Genomic DNA, 22,428 nt, shown 5'->3' with positions numbered 1-22,428 from the left:
GCTTGTGTTTCTGTGTATGTGTGCCCGTGCATGCGTGTGTGTACATGTGCATATGTGTATCAGGAAAGTGTTTCTGCTGTTGCTCATCATTTGTTTCCTGAGGTGATTTAGCCTACCCAGAAACTTGAAGAAGAAACTTTAAATCACATTACCATCTATGAATGAGTAACATTTGAAGTTACGAAGATAATTTTAATTCCTTCTTGGCACAATGGCTGAGCCTTCTGCTACTCTGCCTCACACAAAATACCTGGTGACTCTTCCCGTTGATAGTGTGTGCCTAAAACAGAGAAGCAATATCAACATGACTAATATGACAGAACTAAACTGAACTTTATTGCTTCTCTTCATTTGGAAACTAGACCTCTCACCAATTCGAGTAATCGAGCACTAAGGCAGTTTCTATATTCAAGTCATTTACAAGAAGAATCAGAGTCAATCAAGGAAAGCCACTATTTTTCTCTATCAAATCCATAAAAATAAATGTGTTAGTTTCATCCTTCGGCTAGGAACAAAAATTTTCTTGGTGTCACATAGATGTAGACAGAAAACAACCAATTTAGCTATTACCCTAAAATGGAATCAAAAGAATCACCAGATATTCTTTCTGACTAATCAAGTCCAATAACTACCTCAAGCTCAATTGCTGTATTTTTTTTTCAGAAAATGTTAGTTGAAATATAGTAATTATTCAACAGATAAATCTCATTCCAACCTAATTAAGTCAAATATTTTTAAGAAACCATATATGTATAATTACCTTACTTTAATTCATTAACATTAGAAGAAATGTTTAATTACCTCATTGGTATTATCAAAATATTAAGTTGAATTTCAATTACAAACTAAAATGTCACTTGGTAGGCAATTAAGATATATTTAACTAACCTGGTAAAAATGTTTTATGTTACATAAAATCCAAATATCATTTGACGTTTACATAGCAAAAAATAACATATCCAAAATGTTCAGTTACCAGAGAAAAAAATAACAGACCAGACATTCACATAGCAACATGGATAGATCTTAAAAATAATACCGAGTGAAACAGTAAGAAACAATGATATGTAACAACACAGACATAAATTTAAAATGCATGTCCGCAAATTACAGTATGCATTTTATTAACACTCAGGCAAAAGAAACAATATAGATAAAATTTATTAGAGTCATTGACTTTGAAGAGAAGAAGAGCACTGGGGAGTGGAAATAAAGATAAATAAATGAGTGAATAAATAAGTAGCAGAGAGTCCTGAACAATTAACTCAGATAATGTGATTAACTGAGCCCTCTAGACTTGATGTAAAAACCCTCCACAACCACCTCAAACAGAAAGTTTCGGGTAGAAGGGAGGTAAAAAGTAATGATAGATTGGATTAAGAAAATGTGGTACATTTATACCATGGAATACTATGCAGCCATAAAAGAGGATGAGTTCATGTCCTTTGTAGCGACATGGATGAAGCTGGAAACCATCATTCTGAGCAAACTATCGCAAGGACAGAAAACCAAACCCCGCATGTTCTCACTCATAGGTGGGAACTGAACAATGAGCACACTTGGACACAGGGCAGGGAACATCACACACCAGGGCCTGTTGGGGAGGGATAGCATTAGGAGAAATTCCTAATGTAAATGACGAGTTAATAGGTGCAGCAAACCAACACGGCACATGTATACATATGTAGCAAACCTGCACGTTGTGCACATGTACCCTAGAACTTAAAGTATAATAAAAAAAAGTAATGACTAAAATTATTTAGAAATGCTGGTATATAGAGATGATAATAAAAAAGACCAGCTCATACTGTTTCATTCTTCTATTAAAATTTGCTGTGGACAATGTTCCCCTCTATCACCTTAATCCGGGTAGATCAATCCCACGGTTCCACCCTTGGTAGACCACTGTTTTGCCTTAAACTTCTTAGCAAGAAAGTGCCCTAATTAGTGATGTATGGCCAGCAGTCACCATTATTTCAGTGTTTAGGGATGCTGTCAGTGACATTCACTAGGTTGACACTTTTGGTCTTTCTGAGGGCCTTTATTTGCCTAACCCATAGAGTGACATGCAATAAACACCACTATGAGTTATGTGGCCTGGAGGTAATTTCTTAGTCTGCCTTTCTGGGGGGATGGTTCATTGTCACTGAACACAAAACATACCTCAACACTGCCCTCCTCACACAATGTGCACACATACAGGCGTGCGCACGCGCAAACACACACACACACACACACACACACACAGAGTAAGGCAGAAACAGCAAATCCCTTTCTTCTTTGCCTTTGGGATAATATGTTAAAGAGAAATGTCTGGCTAACTGTGGACCTGCTGCTGCTCTGACTGCAATCCTGTAAGAACTCACATCCGTCTATTCATACACTTCCCTTTTCCCTTCCTCTCCCCATCCCCACCATCAGGGAACAGGAAGAGACACACACATGTTTTTATATATTTCTGATTTTGTTTTCATTACCACCATAAACAAAAATAAGCAAATAGGATTGTATCAAGCTAAAAAGCTTCTGCACAGCAAAGGAAACAATCAGGTAAAGAGACAATCCCCAGATTGGGAGAAAACATGCAAATCACACATCAGATAAGGGGATAATATCCAAAATATACAAGAAACTCAAACTACACAATAACAAGTTTACCATCTTTGTAACGGTTGGTCTCTAAGTGGTTGGTCATGTTTCCACAGGCTCCTTTTGAGACTCAGAAAATAATTCTAGGTCTGCAAACATCACTAGAGGAGCAGTGAAATTAACTGGGATTTCCTGGTTATGCTCCAGCAGAGTCTCTCTCTTATTTTGATTCACTATCTTCAGATGGTGGTAAGAGATGAATATTGTTGCCCTTGTTTATGTCTTGTGCTCTCTTGATTGGGCGATAGATGTTTTGGAAGATCTTTGGCCTAGACATGCTTGCAGGGGCATTTCTACCCTTTTGGCTGTCTCATGTACCTGGAAAGGCAACACAGCGAGCACAGGACATTCATTTGGGAGACGAGACTGAGGACTGGATGGCAACCCTGAGAAGCATGTGGTCCAGTGGGGGTACTTGTGTTAGGCAAGGACAGTGTAGGAGTCTTGGGTGGAGAATCTATAGGGTAGAAGAGCATGGGCAGGGTCATCTGACCTTGTCACTGCCCCTGCACTCACACTGGCAGGAAGTCATCCTCTCTTTCATTTCTTTGACAGTGCTTGTGAATGGTTGTTCCAAGGTTGAGTTTGGTTGGTCTGTGCTTATGGTTGGTTGTCTTCCATGTGTGGTTGGCTGTTCAATGTCTGTGCCAGACTATTTGCCAAGCGTCTCATCCATATTGAAATCAAGCACTGGTCTTCTCCAGGGTTCCTACCTTCCTTATGTATAACTCTTGTCTAGGCAATGAAGAGCCACATTGTTAGGCATTGTTTGCTTATCAAGTTTCTCCTCCAGACAGGGCAGCCCTGGAGTGGCTTAATATCTCAAAGCACCATGGCTGACACCTCTATGATGATTGTGGGGGTTGCCGGTGAAGTGTGGAGGAGGTCAAGATTCTCTGCTTGGAGGAAAAAGGAGTTTCTTTAGAACTCCCGAAAGATCCATCCCAAAGTAACTGGAGACCTGTACACATTTCCTCTGGTTCAATTCTGATGGTACACATAGCAGGAAGAGTTTTTCTCCAAGTCTCTCCCCAGAGCTACCCACATCCAATTGTTCTTTCTGTTCTCTCTCAGTGTTCAGCATTATGTAGTATTTTGAATGGCTTGCCAAAATCCTTCCAAGGCATTGTGACCATTTTTAAGTCTCCATGGAGGTATGAATCTTCCCACTCCTCTTCTACAGATCCCCTGTAAAGACCAGTCATTTATTGGTTCCTAGCAGACAACTTTCCCATCCTGCCTCCTTTTTCCAGTGTTCTCACAACTCTCTTCAGCTTTTAGTTTTCAATCCAAAATCACTGCCTTCAGGCTGTCAAGGCTTCCATGAATAAACTTGCCCTACACTGTATCTCCAACTTAATTCATATCTGGGGAATCTTGTTTATTTCTATAGGTATAAAATGCAGACTTGGATTTTACCACTACAGGTGAGGAGGGGGAAATATGCATGTGCTGGGAGTGGTTCTGAGTTATTTTCATCAGGAAACTACAACCTTAGACTTACTAGTGTACCCAGGGAGGGGCTTACCTTAACCAAAGTCACCCGTGCCTCATGTGAAAAGCATTTCTCAGTATGCATCCTCAGACAGCAGACACATTTTTCATCAAATTTTACTGCTGACCTTGTTAACATGCTGCCTTCCTTCTTTATCCTATGACCTTCTGGAGAAATAAAGCAGGAGGAGGTGTTATGCCCAGACCGTTTATTCCCCGAAGAAGACCACCAGAGTCCAGAGTCAAAGCTAAGCAGCAAGGATCTTTATTACAGGTTCGAACCTGGAGCTCTCACTTGCTCGTGAAACGAGACGGGCAGGAGAGCTCCCCCACTGAGCTCCGAACAATGTTATATAGTCTAAGGAAAGTAGGCATAGAATCATTATACAAATTAGAGGTATGATTGGCTGGAGTTTGAACAAAGCGATTTGGCAAACTATGATTGGTTCCTGCCATTTCTGATATTTTGGTTCAAACTTTGAGGCGGGAGAGCAGGTTTATGGCAGCAAGAGTTTATCTTACTTAAACACGTCTTGTGACCTTGCCTCAGAACTTACAAAATCTCTGGTATGTGCAAAACAAAATCTCTGGTACGTGCAGAAAACCAGGTACTCACAGAACTTACGAAATCTCTGGTATGTGCAAAGATTAGAGAGCAGAACAAGGGTGTAGCGGGTGGGGGGCGGGTACACATCTATCTTTGTGTCCTTTCAGAGGTACACTAGAAGAATAAATTTTTATAAACAATTAAAACAAGCTCTCACTCTCTGGGAAGATGTGAATAAGTCCTGTCCTGAGCATGTACCTCTAATTCAGGTTTTTAGCTTAGAAGGAAGGGAGTCATGGAGTTAACTACAGGCTTTATGTTCCTCATGTTGACAGCAGATTCAGTCATCTCTCGTCCTCACTTGAGCATGTGACCTTTTGCCATTATGAGTGCTTTGTGGGTTTCCTATAAAGCAATCATTTCCTGGCAGTCACTGGTTGCTTACTTGTGGAAGATGTGTTGATACATTATACTACTTACGATGATTTTTTTTTTAATAGAAAGCATGACAAACACACCATAAACATACTCAGATAAAATGGACAAGCTTGAAAAATTGTTTGCAGCATAGATCACAGGTAAAGGACCAATATCACTAATATGTAAAGACTGTAATATAGTGTGACAAGACCAAAAATCAGATGGAGGAAAAAATTGAAAAAAGAAGACAAGATCAGAAAATTTATTTTTAAAATACAGAACTGACCCTTAGGAATCCAAAAACACATTTAACCTCACTAAAGTCAGAGAAATTCACATATAAACTACTCTGAGAAATAGAAACCATCTCGCAACTGACAAAATATCAAAATTAATAGCCAAGAACATTAAAACAGTTATTATGACTGTATTCTGCATGTTCAAAAAGTAAAGTACAGATATGAAGACAAAAGAGTCACGTATAACTGTAGGAGATGAAAACCATAGTATTTCCGTTGGCAAATTCACTAGAAGAATTAGTGGCAGCTTAGACATGGCAGTAAGAAAGGATAGGGTGCTTTAAGGCATAACAGTTGAAGCCATCCAGAATGAGACAGAGAGTGAATCAGTATATGAAATGGATAATGTGCCATGATCAAGTAGAGTTTCCCCTTGGAATCATGCTTGTTTAAACATTCTAATAACATCAATGAATTAAAAACAAACATATAATCATCTCAGTAGATTCAAAAAATGCATTTGACCAAATCCAACACATTTTCATGACAAAAACACTCAGTAAACTAAAAAGAGAAAGGAAATTAAAAGTGAAAGACTGGGGAAACAGCCTGAGCTGTACAATGGCCCCTTTTAGCCACAGCTGGAATGCATGGCACCAAGTCCCAAGTCTGCACAAAACAGCAAGGCCCTGGGCCTGGCCCAGGAAACCATTTGTTCCTCAAGGCCTTTGGGCCTGTGATGGGAGGGGCAGCTAAGAAGACCTCCAGCATACCCTGGAGACATTTTCACCATTGTCTTGGTGATTAACATTTGGCTCCTTGTTACTGATGCAAATTTCTGCAGCTGGCTTGAATTTCTCCCCAGAAAATGGTTTTGTCTTTTCTAAGGCATTGATAGACTGCAAATTTTTCAAATGGTTTATGCTCTGCTTTCTCTTGAATGCTGCCTCTTAGAAATCCCTTCCACCAGATACCCTAAATAATCTATCTCACATTCAAAGTTCCCCAGATCTCTAGAGCAGGGGCAAAATGCTGCCAGTCTCTTTGCTAAAGCATAGAAAGAGTAACCTTTGCTCTGGTTCCCAAGAAGTTCCTCATCTCCGTCTGAGACCATCTCAGCCCAGACTTCACTGTCCACATCATTATCAGCTTTTTTTGTCAAAACCATTCAACAAGTTTCTAGGAAGTTCCAAACATTCTCACATCTTTCTGGCTTCTTCTGAGCCCTCCAAAGTATTCCAGCCTCTGCCTGTTACCCAGTTCCAAAGTCACTTCCACATTTTTGGGTATCTTTATAGCAGCACCCCACTCTCTGTGGTACCAATTTATTTTCAGTCCATTTTCACACTGCTACAAAGAACTGCTGAAGACTGGGCAATTTATAAAGGAAAAAGGTTTAATTGACTTAGAGTTCAGCATGACTGGGGAGGCCTCAGGAAACTTACAATCACAGCAGATGGTGAAGGGAAAGCAAGTCACCTTCTTCACAAGGTGGCAGGAAGGAGAAGTGTCGAGCAAAGTGGAGAAGAACCCCTTATAAAACCATCAGATCTCATGAGAACTCACTCACTATCATAAGAACAGCATGGGGGAAATCACACCCATGATTCAATTACCTCCACTTTGTCTCTTCCTTGACACGTGGGGATTATGGGGATTACAGTTCAGGGTGAAATTTAAGTGGGTACACAAAGCCTAACCATATCATCTACTCTCTTTAGAAACATTCCAGGAAGAGAGGTGAGTAAACATAACTCTGAGAAACATTACAACCTACCCCCAATTTAGAGTGTGTCTAAAAGGAAGAGGATGTCACCAAATCGGGTTCAACATGCAGAAAGTTCCATTACATAAAAAGCCCAATCCTGTTACCTTCCTCCTCTAACCACAGTCCAGAAATATTGCTGGAATTTGCTGCGGCTCTCAATTTCCTGCTGGGAGGATAGTTGAAGAGAAAAATTAGAAGGATTGTAAAAGCTCAGACTTAATTATTGCCAACAATAAAAAGAAATGTAGTCAAACAGAAGACCAAGAAGAAAATAAAACCCAAGGGAGTGGGAGTTGGGAGTGAGGAGAAATGACATCTGAATGAGCAATGAGCTTTTAATACTTAATGTCTGTTCTCAATGCAATGAACCCATAACCCAAAACCCCCTTCAACCTGCCATTTTGCACTCTTTTTGAAGCAGTAGAAATGTGCCTTAAGATAAAAATGCAAAAGAAGAAAATAAACTAGGAAAAGTTACAGGGCACTTAAGAAGGCCTTAAAAGACAAGGTAAATCCTGAGTCTGGTAACCAGTTCTGCCCATGGACATAGTTGATAGCTTTTTTCCCCCCACACTTACTCATTCCTCTAGATGAGAGGAGACTTAGCTCCCAAATGGTGTCTCCTCATAAAGGAAAAAGAAAAATAGTTCCAACACGATGAAATGGGAGTCAAGATGAATCCATGTAAATTACATCAACAGAAATAGGCTGCTTAGTATAGCTACATCTGCCTTTTATTGCTGGATTTCTCTACTTGGCCTAAGAGGGTCCAATGGATTTAAAAAAAAAATAGAGTACTTAGAGCTCTCCACTTTAAACAGAATTAAATTTTTAATATGTTAAGACATCTGTGTAAAACTTCTTTGGTTGAGGGTGGAGGAAAAATGGAAAAAATAACAGCAAACAGATATTTTGTTAAAAAGGAAATAAAAAGAATAATTTACCCAGAAAATGTTCAACACTATATTGAATAGAATGAAATGTATTAAAACAAGAAATAAAAAATGAGATGATAAAACATCAAAGTGAAACTTCAAATGAAAAATAATAGTGCAAAGTGAAGGAAACAATTGAGGACTTAAACACTATTGTTATTGAACTAATAATGTATAAACAGCAAGTAACTGAGCAGTCACAGATGAAAACCAAATATAATTTGTTATTCCAAAAGTAGATTCCCCAACTGTAAATGGAAATGAAAGTGAAATAAAAAGCATTACAAAAATAATTCAGAATCTGCAGATTAAAATGTCACACTACACTTTAAAATATCGGATACAAAATTGTCAACATTTAGACAGTCTAGTTGTGTTATTTAATTTTAAGGAACAAACAGTTATTCTTTAGTCATCAAGGCAAATAAAACAAGGGAGGGGAGATTACACTGGCCTTAAAAGTGCCCACAGAAACCTTCATCTTATAAAAGGATGTTGTCTACAAAATATTAAATTTAAAATGTATAACCACAAAACATTTACTTAACTGTGGCAATGATAGCTAGTTTTTCATGTATACTTCTTCTCACAGTAATACAGCTTTGTTGATCTTATGGGCATAAAGCTAAACTATACTTTTCCCACCTTATCTTTCCCTGAATTTTACTATAAAGTAGAATTAAGTACCAGTCAATGGATTATGAGCAAGAAGTGATGTTTTATTCCGGATAATACACATGAAGACATAGAACGTACTCTCTCATTTTACATTTCCCCATTTGATATGGTTGGGCTGTGTCCCCATTCAAATCTCAACTTGAATTGTATCTCCCAGAATTCCCAAATGTTGTGGGAGGGACCTAGTGGGAAGTAATTGAATCATGGGGATCAGTCTTTTCCGTGTTATTCTTGTGAGAGTGAATAAGTCTCACAAGAGCTGATAGGTTTATCAGGGGTTTCCCGCTTTTGCTTTTTTCTTATTTTCTCTTGCCACCTCCATGTAAGAAGTGCCTTTCACCTCCCACGTGATTCTGAGTGCTACCCAGTCATGTAGAACTGTAAGTCCAATTAAACCTCTTTTTCTTCTCAGTCTCGGGTATGTCTTTATCAGCAGCTTGAAAACAGACTAATACACTGTTCTTTCTCACTAGTTCAAATGAAGACATCATGTTGGGCTCACCTTGTGGGTTGAATTATGTCTCTCTAAAAAGATATATTCGTAGAAGAAAATGCCAGGTTAAATCTTCGTGACCTTGGATTTGGCAATAGATTGTTGGATATGACATAAAAAGCATAAGAAACACACACAAAAAAACAGATAACTTGGATTTCATCAAAATGAACAATTTTGGGGTATCAAAGATCATTATCAAGAAAGAAAAAGACAACACACACAATGCAATATAATTGCATATCCCATATCTGGTAAGGGTCTAGTATCTATACTATATGAAGAACTCTTACAGGTGAACTAGAAAGAGAAAATCCAATTTTTACAATAGACAAAGGATCTAAATAGGCATTAATCCATAGAAGATATACAAATGGCCAAAAAGGACATGAAAAGATTCTTAGTATCGTTAGCCATTAGGAACATGAAAATCAAAACCACAAAGAGGTCCTACTGCATATCCCCTAGTATGGCTACAATAATAATAATGAAAACAGAACACACTGAGTGTTCAAAAGATGTGGAAAAACTGAAATTCTAGTTTATTGCTGGTAAGAGTGTAAAATTATTCAGCCACTATGGTAAACAGTTTGGTGGTTCATCAAAAAGTGAAATATAGAAATACCATGTAACCCTGTAGTCCAATCCTAGCTATATACTCAAATAAATTGAAAACAGGAACTCAAGCAAATACATGTACATAAACATTCATAGCAACATTATTCACAATAGTAAAGAGGTAGAAAGAGCTCAAAGTTCATCAACAGATAAATGGTATACCACATTTATCTATTGATGATTAAAGGTATACCCATTTATCTGTTGATGAACAGATGAAAATGTGGTATACCCATACAATGGATATTATTAGCCATAAAAAGGAAGTATTAACATATGCAATAATATGAATGGACCTTGAAAACGTAATGTTAAATAAAGGACTCCTTATGCAAAAAGTCACATGTTGTAGGATAAGTTTTATATGAAATATCCAGAATTGGTTAATCCATAGAGAAAGAATGTAGATTGTCGCTTGCCAGGGGCTGGCAAGAGGGGACACTGGAGAAAACTGCTTAATGAGTTAGACGTTTTACCCTGGAGTGATGGAAATGTTTTTGAACTAGACAGAAGTGATGGTTGTACAACACCATGAATGTACTACCACTAAATTTTTTACTTTAAAGAATTTAATTTTATGTTATTTGATGTTCATTTCAATAAAGTATTAATAAATGAAAATAAGAAATAGTTACATTCTATCTCCTGGTACTTGTGAATGTGCCCTTGTTAGGAAATAGTGTCTTTGTGCATGTAATCAAGTTAAAATGAGGTAATATGGGATTAGGGTGGTCCCTAATCAAAAGACTGGTGTTTTCTTTTTTAAGAGGGGAATCTGAATGCAGATTCAGGAAGGTGGCCATGGGATGCTTGAGTCAGAGATTGGAGTGAAAGCAGCTGCATGCCAAGGAACACCAAAGATTGCTGACAACCACCAAAAGGTAGGAAGAGATAAGAAAGTGTTCTTCCCTGGAGACTTCAGAAGGAGCAGAGCCCTGCACACACCTGAAGTTTTGACTTTCTGGCTCCCAGAACTGCGAGAGTATAAATTTCAATTGTTTTAAGCTGTTGTGGTAATGTGTTACAGCAGTCCTAGAGAATGAACCAGATGTGGAGAAGTCATCATAGATCACAGGATGTAAGCCTCATGTTGAAAATGGCAGAGCTAGAGGGTTTGGGGCTTAAGTATTGACTATGAAAATAAAGCCTATCTGTGTTGAAAGAATATGGCTTAAGACATCATGAGAGGCCGGGCGCGGTGGCTCAAGCCTGTAATCCCAGCACTTTGGGAGGCCGAGACGGGCGGATCACGAGGTCAGGAGATCGAGACCATCCTGGCTAACACGGTGAAACCCCGTCTCCATTAAGAAATACAAAAAACTAGCCGGGCGAGGTGGCGGGCGCCTGTAGTCCCAGCTACTCGGGAGGCTGAGGCCGGAGAATGGCGTGAACCCGGGAGGCGGAGCTTGCAGTGAGCTGAGATCTGGCCACTGCACTCCAGTCTGGGCGACAGAGCGAGACTCCGTCTCAAAAAAAAAAAAAAAAAAAAAAGACATCATGAGAAACAAACCATGGTTTAAAAATATGACCAACATACAGAAAAGATACATGATGAAAAACTTAATCAACTACAAAAGGAAACTGAAATTTTAACTTTAAAAAAAAAATGCCAATGAAATAAGTAATGCCACTGTGAAATACGGGTTAAGTGAAAAGAAAAACCACAAGCATCACACATACAGATTGCAAGTATACAAAGGAGTGCCAATCCAGCATCGTGGAAATTATGTGTCTTGAACAAAAAATAAGCTGTTGCAAATATAAGTGTCACCAGTAACACTTTGGCTCAGCATGTTAAATATATAACTAAGAACTTACAGGACAAGGTATGTGAAATGCTAAATTATTTGTGATGTCTTCTATTTTCATAAATAAATGTGGATTTGGAGGCAAAATAAAAAATTATATTTTCAAAATGAAAATGAATTGATATTGTTCAGTATTTTCAAAATGTATGAAAATGAAATATTGTCCAATTCTTCAATTCACATTGATAGTATATATCAATATCTGCATATAAAAGTTGATGAAGTGTTACAATCCCATATTGAAAATAAGAAAGACAATACAATATCAGAATGCTACTAATATCTCAAGTATAGTGACCCTAAACACAAACAAACATTATGCAAAGATTCTATCCATAGTTGGAAAAACTCACATTCATTAATGGATAAGCTTGATGTCATCAAGCTGCCATGTGTCTGCTTTTTTCTGAGGCAGTTCACTAAGACCTCTAGATCACCCTCAGTGAACCCCAAGATTGTCTCTTCCCCAGCTCCTCCCTAACATAACCTCAGTGCAATGGCTTCTGTTAGAACAGGTGTTTGTTACCTGATGTCTATGAACTTAGGTGGGAACAATTCCATATTTATTTTCACTAGCCTTTAACAAAATTTCAGACTTTCTTTCCATTGTAAACACAAGCCAAGGGCATTAAAAGTAGCTATGACTTTGTCATAACAGAAGTCACACATATTTCATATCATATTAGAGTTAGATGTCTTTGATTGTTGCTCACATTTACACATGCTGCTTCATCTTGTCATGCAATTCACTGAAAAAAAGTCCATATATTAACTTTATCAACTTTTTATCTGCTTAGATATTTAATGTATGGTGACTCCATAGATTCCTTAGTAGCTATTTTATGTACCATGAAAGTAAAAAAAAAAAAAAAAAACTGTTCTATTTATACTCAAATGGCATTTTTCCATGTGCTGCATAAAATTTTCTATTACCTTTAAATATAGTAGATCGGTATCAATAATATGGTCATCATTACATAAGGGACAGTGTAGAATTAAATGACTTTTCCATTGAGAAATTAGACTAATTAAAAAAATTTCCTTAAAAACTACTTTAACCTGAAAAACCAGGCTATCTTGTGGGCATACTGTGATAGTTAAATGGGAAAATGTACACCCAGGATGGTATTTGACATATAATGCAAATACAGTAGCTATTATTAAGAGTGTTGTTGCATTATGCATGTGTTTCAAATTAAGCTGAGTAATTCATGAGTCCTGTTTAGATTGATATAATCATATTTCCTCAAGTTCAAAGATCCAAGCTGAATTTTTAATACATGAAATGCTAAATTCTTGATGTTTAAAATGAGTTCATAATCAAGCTCTGCCAATATTTTGGAAGCAAAATACCCAAAGATTTATAAGGACTAATATTGAAAAATAGACATTTTGGTTTGTAATTAAAATTCAGGGCTTCTTAAATTTCTATTTTGAATTATTTTCTGCCTTCCATTTGAAGAAATGCCCACAATCCTGTTTTGGAAAAAAATCAAAATGAAAACATTGTTATGATGCTTTTATGCAATTTTCTTGATTCCCATGGTTATACATGGTTTTGGTGACTGTTGAGTAAAAGTCTTTCAAGTCCGGTAAAACACCAAGGTTTTCAGGATGCCAACTGTGAAAAATAAACACTGGCTTGCAAAGTCAATATTGGAAGGAAATTTATTTAAACTTTCACAAGACCCAGCTCTCCATTGGTAGGGATCCAATTTGTTCATCTTTGTATTCTCATCATCTAGAATGATATATGGCACAGAGTACTTAATAAATGTGTGTTAAACAAATGAACAAACTAACTGTTGATTACTAGAGAAGATTAAAAGTAGTTATGAATTTCCTCAAGAAAATAATCTTTAAGGCCGGGCGCGGTGGCTCAAGCCTGTAATCCCAGCACTTTGGGAGGCCGAGACGGGCGGATCACGAGGTCAGGAGATCGAGACCATCCTGGCTAACACGGTGAAACCCCGTCTCTACTAAAAAATACAAAAAACTAGCCGGGCGAGGTGGCGGGCGCCTGTAGTCCCAACTACTCGGGAGGCTGAGGCAGGAGAATGGCGTAAACCCGGGAGGCGGAGCTTGCAGTGAGGTGAGATCCGGCCACAGCACTCCAGCCTGGGCGACAGAGCGAGACTCCATCTCAAAAAAAAAAAAAAGAAAATAATCTTTAAAACACACAGACACAGAATGTGGGCAGTCAAAGAAAAATCTAGACATGCAGACAGCCTGCCACAGGAAATTGGATTTTAGTTCAGATATATTATACATTGGTGCAAATCTCTTCATATCACCCAGGGAATGAAGACGGAGGAAACATAAGAGGAGATACTGCTAGATGATAAGTGAAGGGAGGTGAGGGAGTACAGGGAAAGAAAACTAACAATACTGAGTTTCTTCTTTGCAAGAAGCACTATACTTTGGATGTTGTCTTATAGATTCTTCAAACAACTCTCATTCTCTGAGCTGGCTATAATTTGCAAAATAAAGAAGGAATGAATGGAATAAGGAAGGAAGGCAGTGGGGGGAGGGAAGGGAAGGGGAGGGGAAGGAGCAAAACCATGAAGTGCTCAAAGGCACTATGCATATATCTTTTAGTTCTCAGCACTGGAATCACTTTCAAAAATGGCAAGAAGAGACTTAATTGGGCAACAAAAGATGTACATTCCCTCCTTCCCATTTTCTACTATCCCATTGCATAGTGCTTGATATTCTTACATTTCCTAACATTAAAAACTAAAAGCCCCCATTCTAGTTAACTGATAAAAATATTTACCTTTGATTCTACTAGCCCCACTATTTTAAAAAACATATACAGAAGTATTTGAATGCCCTTTTTATCCAGCAAACCCCTATATACTAACTCTCAGCAGTAATATCTTTGGATTCCTTTATCTATAACTTTCTAGCCAAAATTGTGTTATTTGTCCTTCACAAATTGGTGACTTTACAACCAATTTCATAGAAATACAAAAGATCTCAGAGACTTTTTTGAACACATTTTTGCATACAAACTAGAAAATCTAGAGGAAATAGATGAATTCCTGGACATACACAACCTCCCAAGATTGAATCAGAAAGAAATTGAAACCCTGAACAGAGCAATATTGAATTTTTTAATTGAATCAGTAATAAAAAAAAAAAAAATCTATCAACCAAGAAAAGCCCTGAGTCCGAAATTTTACCAGGCATATGAAGAGCCAATGTTAATTCCACTGAAACTATTCCAAAGAATTGTAAAGGGACTCCTCCCTAACTCATTCTATGAAGCCAGCATCATTTTGATACCAAAACCTGACAAAGACATAATGAGAAAAGAAAATTACAGGCCAGATTAACATTTAAATCAGCAGATTAAGTAAAGCAGATTGTCCTCCCTAATGTAGGTAGGCCTCATCCAATCAGATGAAGGCCTGCATAGAACAAAAAAAACTGAGTAGGACTTCAACATTTTCCTGCCTTCAGAGTGGGACTTAGACTATTGACTACCTTGTTTCCAAGGTGTTTAGGCTAGGACTGAATCTATATTATAGAATTTTCTTGTTCTCCAGATTGCTGACTCACCCTGCAGGTCTTGGTGCTAGCCAGTCAGCTTCCATAGTCACATCAGCCAGTTCCTTATTATCTATGTATCTACTGATCTTTATTGGTTCTGTTTCTCTGGAGAACCCAAAGTAATGTACCTGTCTTCTCTAAACTCTAATAGAAGAGTGAGTGTGTTGCCCTCCAAACACATGAGCTTTTCCCTTAGGTACAGACTGTTAAGAAGCCCTCTGTTTCCCCCTATTCCTGGAAATATTTTAAGGGAGGAGACCATCCCTCATATTGTCTTATGCCCAATTTCTGCCTCCAAAGAAAGAAAAAGTAAAAACTAAAAGGCAGAAATGAAATCCACAAGCAGACGGCCCGGCACCACACCCTGGGCCTGGTAGTTAAAGATCGACCCCTGACCTAATCAGTTATGTCATCTATAGATTACAGACATTGTATAGAAATGCACTGTGAAAATCCCTATCCTGTTGTGTTCCGATCTAATTATCGGTGCATGCAGCCCCCAGTCACGTACCACCTGCTTGCTCAATTGATCATGACTCTCTCATGCGCACCCCCTTAGAGCTGTGAGCCCTTAAAGGGACAGGAACTGCTCACTCAGGGAGCTCGGCTCTTGAGACAGGAGTCTTGCCGATGCCCCTGGCTGAATAAACCCCTTCCTTCTTTAACTGGGTGTCTGAGGAGTTTTGTCTGTGGCTCATCCTGCTATATTTAATGCTATGAACTTGACCTGAATGATCTGAGTGTAAATAGTAGAATTTTGATGTAAATACATTTTATCCTTGCTCATTTCAATCAAACTGGGTTTATCAGTTTCTGTGTCACCACTTCTTTCTGCACAGGCTCCTAAAACAGAGTCACATTACTATGATAAGAAAAAATAGAATTCAAGGTCAAAAGCATGAAAGCAAGAGAAGATTTTAATGAAAAGGTAAATGTCATAAATATTTAGTGGAATATGATTGCACTGAAATATATAAAGTAAAATGAGGTCAGAAATACACAGAGAAATTCACAAAAACCTAACTGAAGTATAATACTTCAAAATATCTAAGTCATTTTCTGACTAATTAGGCAAAAATTAAAATTACAGAAGACATGACTATTAAAGTTAACAAGGTCAATTTAAGAGCTGTATGTCATATGAGTCAAATACAGAGAAATTATACCTTTTTCCCCAAGTCCTCTGAATCATTTACAAAAACTTAACAACATTAAGCTAAAATTCCTCACCTGAATAGGTTTCTAAATTGAGAAAGTATATAGGCCACAATATCTGAACACTATAAAATAAAATTAAGTAATAAAAATACGAGCAAATAAACCACAACAAAATAGAACTACTTCTTGTAGTTTAAAATTGCTAGTTTGATAATACATCATATAGAAGAATTAGTAAAAACTATACATATGTAATATTTAGAAGCAGTATGTGAAAACAGTCCATATTAAAATTGATGAGATTTAATATTTTTCTCATAAACTAACAAAATTTCAATGAAAATAAGTGAGCATTTACTTTAAGTTAGAAAATACACCTAAGTCAAGAATGAGGAAATAATTCAAAAGATAAAAAGACAAAATTAGTGGAGATGAACATAGAAAATTAAAGAATTAAAAATAAATTCAAAAGCTATTTGTTAGGAAAAAAAAAAATAGAACAAGATACTCTCTAGCCAGTCTAATCATTCAAGGAAAGGGGAAAAAAGCAAAGATCCTTGCTCTTTATCTTTTCTGCTTGGGTTATTTATGTTGCCTTGCTTCGGTTTCAATGTGTTGCATTTTTTAAAGCAAACACATTTAACCACACATATATTCAATGACTTATTAAAAGATTGTATCCTTGAAAGAGCACTTGCAAACTAAAAACATTGTATGTCAAAGCAATTGTCCCTTATGAAATAACTGTAAATAGTATTCTCACATCCTTTCTAGAAAGCTAGCTACTGCAGGCTGTTCTTAACTGCTCACTCTGGTATTAACATAGGGAAATACTGAGGCCCTTTCCTGCTCTGGCCCAGTAGTGGGGAGGAGTAACTGTCATTTATCTGGTGGAGAAGAAGTAAAATGTCCCTGCTTCTCACTTTTGAAGAAAAGTCAGTGAAAAAATCACCTATATTTTACTTCAAAGCAGAATAGCCGAAGGAGTTTTAAGAACAAGAATGATTAAATATACCATTTAAAGTTGTTTGCTTCGTTACTGTATAAACAGCTATGACTTCCCCAGACATCTAGGAAAACCTGCTAAACACCTAAAAAGTATGTGTGGAAATAACAGGGCTAAATTCCACATCTGAGACTTCCCAATGCAGATCAAAAGCAGCATAGTGACGTGGGTGACATGATTTCTCCACAACTAAGCAAAGTATATAAAGTGAAAGCCACAAAAATCTTAAAAAAAAAATGAATGTTTTTCAGTATGTATAACATGTGATTCAAACCTATCCTAAGATGATTGTAGGGGACTAGGGAAGCAATTAATCCAGGGCTATCTACCATCTATCGATCTACTTATCTGTCTGTCTATGACCTACCTATATCTATCACTTAACTGTCTATATCATCCATATATTTATTTCCATCCTATATTGTAACATGTGTGTCACTGATGGCAGTATACCCAAAGTACCTCAGGGAAATTAATGTTCTTACTAATTTACTTACTCACCAAACTTATATTATATAGATACTATCCCAGTCAACCACCCTGAAGATTGTAAGTATTTTGATAAACAGAGTTCATTAGTTTTACCACAAATTAGGTCAGGAATACTTCAAATTGTTCTCATATATGGAATCAAACTCAAAATGGAAGGTTTATTGAAATAAAAATATATATTTCTGTTCTGTACCATGTGGTTCATCATGAGGATAATATTTGAACAATATTAAGCTATTTTTTCTGTGCAGGAAGCTCCATGATACCTAAGATGACAGATATTTTTTTTAAAACGTTTTATTTAAAGGTTCTAATCACAACTACCTTCTTAGTTTGTGTTAGGCTGTGCTTGCACTGCTATGAAGAAACATCTGAGGCCAGGTGCGATGGCTCATGCCTGTAATCCCAGCACTTTGGGAGGCCAACACTGGTGGATCACCTGAGGTCAAGAGTTTGAGACCAGCCTGGCCAACAGAGCAAAACCTTGTCTCTACTAAAAATAGGAAAATGAGCTGGGCGTGGTGGTGGGCACCTATAATCCCAGCTACTCGGGAGGTGGGAGGCTTAGGCAGGAGAATCACTTGAACCCGGGTGGCAGAGGTTGCAGTGAGCCGAGATCCTGTCACTTTACTCTAGCTTGGGTGAAAGAGCGAAACTCCGTCAAATAAAAAAAAATAATAATAATACGAGGATGGGTAATTTATAAAGAAAAGAGATTTAATTGGCTCATAGTTCTGCAGGCTGTACAGGAAGCATGGCGCTAGCATCTGCTCAACTTCTAGAGAGGACTCAGGAAGCTTACATGAATGGTGAAAGGCAAAAGGGGAGGCACATCCCATGGCAAAAGTAGGAGCAAATCAAGGAGGCAGTGCTACACATTTAAAACAACCAGATCTTGAATGAAGTGAACTCACTCACTATCACGAGGACAGCACCAAGCCATGAGGGATCTTCCCTCATGACCCAAACACCTCCCCCCAGACCCCAACTTCAACATTGGGGATTATGCTTTAACATGAGATCTGGGCAGGGAAGAATACCCAGACTATTTCATGGTTTTCAGAAAACTAATGACCTACTCTTTCATGCAGAATTTTCATGTTACATTAACTTTTCCCATTAAATATATCTGCTTAAATATTTACAGTGCAGGGCCTGTATAAGTTGTGTAATTCCTAAATTATCACCATTATCTTAAAGCATGGGGTATAGGCATCACTATTGTGAGTCTGAAGACGTTTGCTTGTGGCTTGAATTCTGAATGATACTTAATTGTTTGACATAAATTTAATTATCCAAGAGCTATGGGATTAGAAATTGTTTTCTAAGTCATTTTCACTTTCTTAAAATTAATAAAATTAGGCAGTCTTTCTTACTCTTTAAACTTATATGGTTCACTTTGAAATGAAGCATCACATGGAAGCAAGTTGTAAAAACTAAAAAAAGAACAAATAATTGTTCTTGGTGAGAGCTAGTTCAAAAATTCACATTAGCATTAGCATAAACGATATACTTTAGTGACTTACTTAGTAGCACAAACATATTCAACATTCAGTATTTCCATTACTAATAGGTGGTGTTGATTTATCAAAATCTGTTAGATGATCAGTTTATAAAAACAGAATAGGCTGTCTGTTTGCATACTAAAGTGGCACTAGATCATTTCACACATGTAACAGGGAAGCCTGTGAAATAAGTTCAGATAGCCTTTTTTCTCTACACAACTGTGAATTACCTATATTCATCAGCTCAATGGCAATGAGTAAGGCAAGTTGTTCAGTATTTGAATGGGCTTCTCAAAGTAATCCAATCTTCCTACCCAGGGTTCTTAGGTGTTTGTAAACATTTTTCTGTGGGATGCTTCAAAAATAAGGGAGTAAAAAGAAACAGATATTTTAATTGGATGAAAAATGAGGGGCAATCATAGTAACACTTTATGTCCAGTTGACATTCCTATGTTTGTGCTGTTTACATTGGAAAGCGATTAGGAAAAGAGCACTCCATCTTATTCTCAAACATTCATTTTTTTATTGGAAACTCAAAAAGTGCATGGAGAGGAACAGAAGAGACAAAATGTTGGAGGGGATTATAAAATGTTAAATAAACAACTTTATCTTAGAGACACAATGCTATTAGAACCGTTAATGTCACAAAGCAGATAAAGGAGGAAGACAAAGTAACAGAATCCCATTTTTCATGAAGAAAATCAAAACAACATGTTAATGGCAAGGGTTGGAAATTAGAATCCTAGTCTAACCCTTAAGCCAACACCACACACACACACACACACACACACACACACACACTTTTCTGTGTTCATTTTTGTTTGGTCATTGTTAAGTATAACAAAAATAGAAGATAAGAGAGCTTAAGTATGTTAAATCAAGCATATATATATTTTTACTCCTTGTCAAGAACTTTTTTCTTTTACTACCTTTAAACAAATAGTTACATTTGGACTTGATTCCAAGCAGGTGAGTTCATTTTATTCTTCTTTATAACAGATATCTAAACCCATCAGTGTTAACTATAGCGCTGAGTATCCTCTGAGGAAAAGAGTTCAATGCATTTGCAGTTATCTGAGAAAAATAATAAATATATTAATACTAATAAGATTGTGGAAATAAAGCAATTCTCCAAGGTGATAAAATAAAAATGAAATTTCACTTAATCAAAAATTATTGTATACTTAATATGTTCTTTTCATTGTGCTAGGTCATTTGGGAGGTAATCAATTAAATTTCATGCTTGATTTAATGCCACTCATTCTTATGCATGCATATATTCAAATTGGCTGTTGTCTTCTATTAGCTACCAAAGTTTATCAAGGTAGATAAGCCTACAAGCAAATGAATGGGAACATTGTGGTAAATGCTATAAAAGATGTTTAAACAAATTGTTATAGGACAAAGATTAATTTTGATGGGGAGACCTGTGAAGATTTTTAGAGAAAGTATGAGCTGAGGTTAGTGTTATCCAAGCTTATGGATAAGATTTGGTAAGAAGAAATGGGGAGGGGGTGGTATTTCAGACGGAAGGAGAGCTTTAGCAAAGTCCTGGAAGTCAGATAATGAAGGACATATTCTGGAAAGTAAAGAATAATGAGAAGAGGTCAGGCACGGTGGCTCACGCCTGTAATCCCAGCACTTTGGGAGGCTTAGGCGGGTGGATCATCAGATCAGGAGATCAAGATCATCCTGGCTAATACGATGAAAGCCCATCTCTACTAAAAATATAAAAAATTAGCCAGGTATGGTGGCACATGCCTATAGTCCCAGCTACTTGCAAGGCTAAGGCAGGAGAATCGCTTGAACCTGGGAGGCGGAGGTTGCAGTGAGCCGAGATCATGCCACTGCACTCCAGCCTGGTGAGAAGAAGAAAGAAGAAAGAAGGAAGAAGGAAGAAGGAAGAAGAAAGAAGAAGAAGAAAGAAGAAGAAGAAGAAAGAAGAGAAGGAGAAGGAGGAGGAGGAGAAGGAGGAAGAGGAGAAGGAGGAGGAGGAGAAGGAGGAGGAGGAGGAGAAGGAGAAGCAGGAGGGAGAAGGAGAAGCATGAGAGAGAAGGAGAAGCAGGAGAGAGAAGGAGAAGCAGGAGAGAGAAGGAGAAGGAGGAAGAAGGAGAAGGAGGGAGAAGGAGAACAAGGAGAAGGAGGAGAAGGAGAAGAAGGAGGAGGAGAAGGAGGAGGAGGAGAAGGAGGAGGAGAAGAAAAGGAGAAGAAGGAGAAGGAGAACAAGAAGAGAGGAGGAGGAGGAGGAGGAGAATAATAGAAAGGGTGGAGTATAATGTGTGTGTGTGTGTGTCTGTCTGTCTGTCTGTGTATCTGTGCGTTTGTTCTGGAGGGATATGTTAAAAGGTAGAAAAGAAAAAATATAAAGTTTGCGTTTTTGAGAAAGGACATTGTCAGAGCAAACCAAAACCTAAATTATCTCTACATCAGTCAGAACATCCTAGGCCTAATGTTAGATGTTCTATCTAAACCTAGCTTTTTCTTTCCCCTCTATAGTCATTACTGGATGGAAATTGAAGAAGGAATCAAATGCCCGTGGTCTCAAAACACACAGCTTTCCACTGACCCAAGCGGGTGGTAGTGCCTACACAAGTTTGGTACATTAATACTTATAATAATTCTCTATGGACCTAGAGCAAAGAACGATTTGTGACCAACTGTGGGCAGTGAGGAATAAGTGTGGATCAGAAGATGCTGCTAATCAAAGAAACAAGAACATAGTAATCACACAAATATATAGTAAACCAGTTCTTACTACTGTGCTTCTCATGTGTTAAATGACACCAACATCAATTTAGTTGCCTAAGCAAAAAACATAGTTAAGTCATCATAAAGTCTTGCCCATTCTGTCTTTAAAATACCTCTCTATGAGACCATCCTGGCTAACGTGGTGAAACCCCGTCTCTACTAAAAATACAAAAAATTAGCCAGACGTGGTGGTGGGCGCCTGTAGTCCCAGCTACTCGGGAGGCTGAGGCAGGAGAATGGCATGAACCCGGGAGGCGGAGCTTGCAGTGAGCTGAGATTGTACCACTGCACTCCAGCCTGGGCGACAGAGTGAGA

This window comes from Macaca nemestrina, chromosome X (genome assembly GCF_043159975.1).
Source record: "Macaca nemestrina isolate mMacNem1 chromosome X, mMacNem.hap1, whole genome shotgun sequence".
NCBI classification, from domain to species: domain Eukaryota; kingdom Metazoa; phylum Chordata; class Mammalia; order Primates; family Cercopithecidae; genus Macaca; species Macaca nemestrina.
The sequence above is the reverse complement of the archived record's forward strand: the minus strand, read 5'-3'. Positions refer to the sequence as shown.